General features: G+C 36.2%; 1 pseudogene; it reads right to left on the bottom strand.

Moving 5' to 3' along the window:
• Window positions 1–3564: 3564 nt before the first annotated feature.
• LOC144457299 (U6 spliceosomal RNA) lies at window positions 3565–3653 on the bottom strand (annotated as a pseudogene).
• Window positions 3654–7141: the final 3488 nt, after the last annotated feature.

Below are 7141 nucleotides of genomic sequence, written 5' to 3'. Positions count from 1 at the left end.
AGATCAATTGCAAGATATGTTTTATCAACCTAGATAGCAACAAAACATAGCTTCAATAAATTCACAGACTGATTCATGACTAAATATACACTTTAGATATTATATAAATGTTTACATTAAGATTAACAGAATTGACCTCTGAGAATTGCTTATGACTGGATAAGGAAGTTGATTTCATCTGGACTTTTTGAAAGATAAGTTTTCAGTTGTATTTGAAAACCACTGCAGATTACTAAGAAGAAGCACTCCAGAATACTGACAGAGTACATTGTATGACTTAAATTATTTTTTAATGCTTGAATTCCTTTAACTTTATTCCTGCCCACTTGATTTAACAAAGAGAGCCAAGGGCAAGCTTCAGACAAGTTGTAGTAAGCCAAAAGTGGATCAGGAAACTTGGTTTGATAGAGTAAAGGCAATTTGTTCAACACATGGGAGCAGTGCTTCATCGTGTTAATAGATGCTCTGTAAGCTGAATTGTTACTAACAGATAAGCTATTAATTTAAAAAAGAAATTGAATCCATCTCATGGGATTTGCAGAAGGAATAGGTTCCCTTACATATTCTCTTCCGTATGCTCTTTTTAGCCAGAGGCAGAGTCTTAATTTTCAAATATTCCAAACGTATAATTAAAGTTACAGTTTCACCTCAAATTTAAAATATTAAATCTTGAACAGACATGGGCAGGCTGCTGCTTTGGCAAAAAGAGAAATGTGTATTGAATTCCTGTGATTTCTCGTTTAGCTGTTATGTCTGCCATCTGGAGGGCTACATACTTCCTTCTCCAAATCCAGCACACCTACTTCTTCCTTCCTGGCACCATGGACCTACTGTTCAGATCCCAACTTCCTTCACACAGTGTTGTTGAGGCCAGCAACTTGTAGGTGATTTTCCTTTTCTCCAGTGTCAAGAAGTTTGTGTTACCCTGGATTTAGTACTATATACTTCCTGTTGTTCACTTTTGTGACTGAATTATTTCTTCCTATTGCATGAAATCCTTCTAGAATAAAATGTTGACACATTTACTCTAGTCTGTCTCTTATATTCATGCCCCACTTATTGAAATATAGCACATTTTAAAATACATGAAGTTAGAGATTTTTTTTTCAGTTTGGGAACCTCCTCGAAGGTAACAACTACTAAGTAGGTAAGACTTAGGGAATTGCCTGAGATTCAGTTAAGTGGTAAGTAATTTGTTCATGAACACATAGAGTGTTAAGAGGCAGAATTTGTATTCAATTCTTCCTGGCTCTAAGTCTCTATCCCCAAGGTCATGCTACCTCACTTAGTAGAACAGAATTTAGATATTAAGGGATTTATGAATTGGTGTAGGTTCACTTTAAGAAATAGCACCTTTAACGCTTAGATAATTTGGGGGTCTAAGGCTTCCACTTTTCTTTCACTTTTTTCTCCATTGCTGCTATCAGCTTGACTGTCCATTTTCTATTGCTTATGCTACCAGAATGTAAGTTCCTAGGAAGGGGCATCTTATCTCAGTCTTATTTTCACTCACAAAAATGATTATCTCCTCCAGAGCTTAGCATACAGTAAGTGCTTAGTAATGTTTACCATTTTTGTTTATTGTAGCTTGGGGAATTGTGAAATTAGCTGTAGTTTTAAAGAAAATATCAATTTATCCGACTCAAAAAAAATTTTTTATATGTCAGCAGCCACTAATTAGGATATTAGCTCTCAGTTGAATAAATGAACCATAGATAGGAACAAAATAGTTCACATAGACACAATCTACTAATTTACTATTTCTTATCAGATCTTATCTCATTGTAAAAGTTACATTAGTCCTTTGGTATATATTTTTGTTGTTGTTGTTGAGTCAAGTCTGAATCTTCATGACCTTGTATTGGCAGGCCTTTCTGTCCTCCACTTTCTCCCAAAGTCTGTCGAAGCTCACATTTGTTGCTTCCATGACACTATCTGTCTCACCCTCTGCTGTCCCTTTTTTACTTTTACCTTCAATCTTTCCCAACATTGGGGTCTTTTCCAATGAATCCTGGCTATTATGTAGCCAATGTGCTTAAGCTTCAGCTTTAGTATTTGACCTTCCAGTGAATAGCCTGAATTAAGTTCTTTAAGTATTAACTGATTTGACCTCCTTGCTATCCAAGAGACTCTCAAAAGTCTTCTCCACCACCACAATTTGAAGATGTCAATTCTGCAGCACTTGGCTTTCCTTATAGTCCAACTCACAGCCACCCATTGCTACTAGAAAAATCATAGCTTTAACTATATGGACCTTTTTCAGCATGGTGATGTCTCTGCTTTTAAGTATGCTGTCCAGATTTATCATAGCTTTTCTTTCAAGGAGCAAGCATATTTTAATTTCTTTTTTTTAACTCATTTTAAAAATTTAATATTTTATTTCCTCCAATTATATGTAAAAGTAATTTTAACCCTTTTTTTAAAAATTATGAATTCCAAATTCTCTCCCTCTTCTGCCTCCTCAAGAGGGCAAACAATTTGATATAAGTTATACATGCGTAGTCATACAAAACATATGTTCATATTAGTAATGCTGTGAAAGAAAACACAAACCAAACAAACAAGAGTAATAAAGAAAGCAAAAAAGAAAAAAAAAGTTCAATATGCATTTAAACTCCATTAGTACTTTCTCTGGAGATAGCATTTTTTATCATAAGCCCTTCAGAATTGTCTTGGATCAGTGTATTGCTGAGAATAGTTAAGTCATTCACAGTTGATCATCATACAATATTGCTGTTACTATGTGCAGTGTTCTCCTGGTTCTGCTTGTCTCACTTTGCATCAGTTCAGGTAAGTCTTTCCAGGTTTTTCTGAGACCATACTACTCATCATTTCTTATAGCATGATAGTATTATATCACAATCATATTCCATGACTTGTTCAACCATTTCCCAATTGATGGTCATCCCCTCAATTTCCAATTCTTTGACACCACAAAAAGACCTACTTTAAATATTTTTGTACATATAGGTCCTTTTCCTTTTTACTTTGTATCTCTTTGGGATAGAGACCTAGTAGTGCATTGCTGGGTCAAAGGGCATGAATGGCTTTATAGCCTTTTGGACATAGTTCAAAATTGCTCTACAGAATGGTTGAAACAGTTCACAACTCCACCAACAGTGCATTTGTGTCTTAATTTTTCCCACATCTTCTGCATCATTTGTTACTTTTCTTTTCTGTCATATTAGCCAATCTGATATGTGCGGAGTGGTACCTCAGAGTTGTTTTAATTTTCATTTCTCTAATCAATTGTGATTTAGATCCTTTTTTCATCTGGCTATAGATAGCATTGATTTCTTCATCAGAAAACTGTCTGTTCTTATCCTTTAACCATTTATCAATTGGAGAATGACTTGGTGTCCTTATAAATTTGACTCAGTTCTCTATATATTTGAGAAATGAGGCCTTCATCAGAGAAATTTGATGTAAATTTTTTCACAGTTATGTCAATATTCCAGAGAATATTGGCAATTTGGTTTCTAGTTCCTCTACCTCTTTGAAAGCCAGCCTGTTCTTCTGGTAATCTCATTTTACATATTGCTAAAATTTTCCACAGTCTTTCCCAAAAATATGGAACGTTTCACAAATTTTCATGGGCCAAGCTAATCTCTGCATCATTCCAATTTTAATGTATGTGCTGCCAAAGCAAGCACAGTGTCTTGATTTCATGGCTGAAGTTGCCATCTGCATTGATCTTTGAGCCCAAGAATATAAAATCTGACACTGGTTCCATTTCTTCTCCTTCTATTTACTAGGAAATGATAGGAATAGTTGCCAAGATTCTAGTGTGTGTGTGTGTGTGTGTGTGTGTGTGTGTGTGTGTGTGTGTGTGTATGTTAAGCTTCAAGTCAGCTTTTATACTCTCCTCTTCCTGAAAGCAGCCTTAATTCTAGCTTTTGATTTACCCAGACTGGCATTTAGCATTATAGACTCTCTATATAAGTTAAATAAATAAGGTGACAATGTTATACCCCTTTTCCAATCTTAAAACAATCAGTTGTTTCATGTTTGGTTCTCACTGTTGCTTCTTAACCTGCATACGGGTCCCTCAAGAAACAAATCAGATGATCTGATACTCCCATCTCTTTGAAAGACTTGTCATATTTGTTGTGATACAAACACTCAAAGGCTTTAGTGTTGTCAATGAAGGAGATTTTTTTTTTCTGGAACTCTCTCGCTTTCTCTATAATCCAGAGAATATTGGCAATTTGGTCTCTAGTTCCTCTGCCTCTTTGAAAGCCAGCCTGCTCTTCCGGTAATCTCATTTTACATATTGCTAAAAACCTAGCTTACAGCATCTTAAGCTGTAAAATGAGAACAATTGTTCAGTAATTTGAACATTCTTTAGCTTTGCCCTTCTTTAGGATTGGGTCATAAAATGATCTTTTGTATTCCAGTGGCCACCAGTGAGTGTTTTCCAAATTTATAAGAATATTGAGTGCTGAACTTTAACAGCATCATCTCTGAGGATTTTAAATAGCTTAGCTGGAATTCTGCTACCTCCACTAACAATTCTAATGTGAAAGCTCAAATTCATTGGCTTAATTTGAACTATGCATTGGCATATAAACAAAGTCAAAATGCATCAGCTGCAATTGTCTCATTCCTAAAAGTTGTGTCCAACTTTTAACAACAATTTAGACAAATGTTTTTTCTCATATTTTTCTTCTAACTGACCCATATTGGTGTTCCAAATGTCAGGTCCATTTACAAATATAACAAATAATGATAGCATTATGTGTTATAAATCAGACACCCTGAATGGGACTCCTTAATGGCTGTTAGAAGCCATTAAGAGGGAAACAGAATCTAGGCTTTCATTGTTCCAAGAAAACCTTATTTTAAAAAATCCTCAAAATTCAGAAGGCAGCTGAATCTAAAATATTTATCCCTCAGGAAGGATTAGGCCAACTGGAATCTCAAAAGAAAGAAAATGAAACTAAATAGAGTCTCTCAGAGATATGAAGGATCTGAGGAGCTCAAGAATTTCTATATTAGCAATGCACAGGCACACACATAAACACACACACACAAGCATGCAGGCACACATACAGGTCCTAGAATTTGATCTAAAAAAGTACTGTCTTGTGTACACACTAAATTATTTTTAAGGACACTGTAGTCTTTTGTCTAACTTTGTAGAGTGTTTATTGTTTGTATTTGTGTGTGTGTGTGTGCGTGTGACCGAATAGAACTAGTAACACAAATGAGAGTAAAATCCTATTATCAGCCCTATATTTATTATTATGTGATTCTATGTGCTTTTCAAATACCTGATTCAGCAGAAAGCCTAGCAGGATTGAGGTTTAAACCCACCTGTCCTGTTAGCAGGGGATTAAACCTCTAGGGAAGGATAAGGAAGAACACTTCCAGTAAGAACCTCTGTGTCCTTTTTATCCTATTGTTTAATTCAAACAAGCCTTTTCCCAAAGCCACTACCATACACTTTTGAGGGTTTTCTGTGTTTGTCCACTGTCTCACAGCTATCAGTGTGTTTGTGTGTTTTTCTCCCCCTGTGTTTGTGTGGTTCCCAGAGCCTGTGTCAATGTAATTGTGCACAAAGCCTTAGAAGAAAAACTTTGCCTGTAAATCTGTGTCTTGCTAACCACTCTGGAAAGCTTTAAATTTTCCAAAAAGATCCTCCCTTTCCCTTTACTTTTCTGAACTATGGCCAGGTTGATAATGTAAGGACTGGGTTAACATTCTTTAGAGTTGTTTTAAGGGAGATAAGAGCACCCCCCTCCCAGAATAACTGGTTTATGGTTTTACAACTAAAAGAGATATGTAATCTTGCTGATAAGAGAAAAGTAAGCTTAGAAGAAGTATTAGAAAATCTAATTGTATACTAGAGATTTTGACAAATGAAAGTGAAGTAGGAATCAATTTAGGAATAACTTTGTTGTGTGTTTTGAACTTAGAAATTTTGCTGTAAATTATGTGAGACTCCTACTCATTTTTATAATCCATTAAGATTTATTATTATTATAGCCAAGAAGGAAGGAGATATGGTCTCCAGCCCCCCATTAGCTTATGAAGTAGGGAGATTTATTATGTATCCTGCACCTTTAATTCTTAAAGGGCAGACCACCTACATCTCAATTGAAATTGAGGTTAACTGATAGACTCCATCCACACTAAAGAGGGATTTTTGGCCACTCAAAAAGCCAAATTAGAAATTAAACTGAAAGATTGAAGTCTAGGTCAGCTTCAGCATTTTTACATATAATAGAAACTAAGAATAACAAAAACAGCATAGCCAAAGGGATTCCCTTAAATGACTCAGAGAACATAGAAAATGGAAAGGTAACTAGGTTATCTAAAAACTTCTTCCCTTTGCTTAATCAGGATGTCAATTTTATCAGATGATACAAACCTTTCTCTTCCTCTTATCTCTCCACCTAGAGAAGGCAAGAAGAGGGTGAGAATCCTACATATACATATAAAAGTTCTAAACTATATTCAAGGCTAGACCCCTGTAGTTCACAAGATACTTACATTGTTGCAGTCGGGAGGAGTTCAGAGACCCCTCAAAGCCTGGAGTATAGGATAGGGTCATCTGGAATGAATTCACAGACTCAAGTATTCTTAAAGTGAAGGTGCAAAGATTTATTGTTATGCTATATAGCAGGCAAGGATTCTTAAGGAACCTGCTATGGTGGGCAGCACTCCTTAGGGAACTTACAACCTAACAAGAATGATTCTAAAGCTTATAGAGGAAAAGCAGTGGATTATGTGCCAAGTATGCTAATTAGGTGATAACATAACCACCTTGGTCACAGGCGTCATTCACTACCAGAACGTTGGTGGAATTGGCGGGGGTGGAGGGGGGTGGGGCGGTGGAAGGAGGAGAAGAGAGAGATACTAAAGAGTAGATTTTTGGTCTGTTATGTCTGTAACAAGATAGTTTCAGGAGTTGACATCTATAGCTTGACCTCTGGATTGTATACAGTAACTGTCGGCATCAGTACTTGATAGTTCTGCTGGTACAAGACAGTCCTGTTCATACAAGGGAAATTTGTACAGGTCAGCTTGTTCTTATACAGGGAGAGATAGTTTGCCTCACTGGGCCCACTCATGAGTTATTGCCAGAGACAGGGTCCTTGAGCTGGAGGGAAACTGCCAGGGATAGTGTTTCTGAGGC

Source organism: Phascolarctos cinereus, unplaced genomic scaffold (genome assembly GCF_003287225.1).
Source record: "Phascolarctos cinereus isolate Bilbo 61053 unplaced genomic scaffold, phaCin_HiC Scaffold_4;HRSCAF=312, whole genome shotgun sequence".
Classification (NCBI taxonomy): domain Eukaryota; kingdom Metazoa; phylum Chordata; class Mammalia; order Diprotodontia; family Phascolarctidae; genus Phascolarctos; species Phascolarctos cinereus.
Note: the sequence above shows the minus strand (reverse complement) of the source record. Positions and strands in the feature narration are given on the sequence as shown.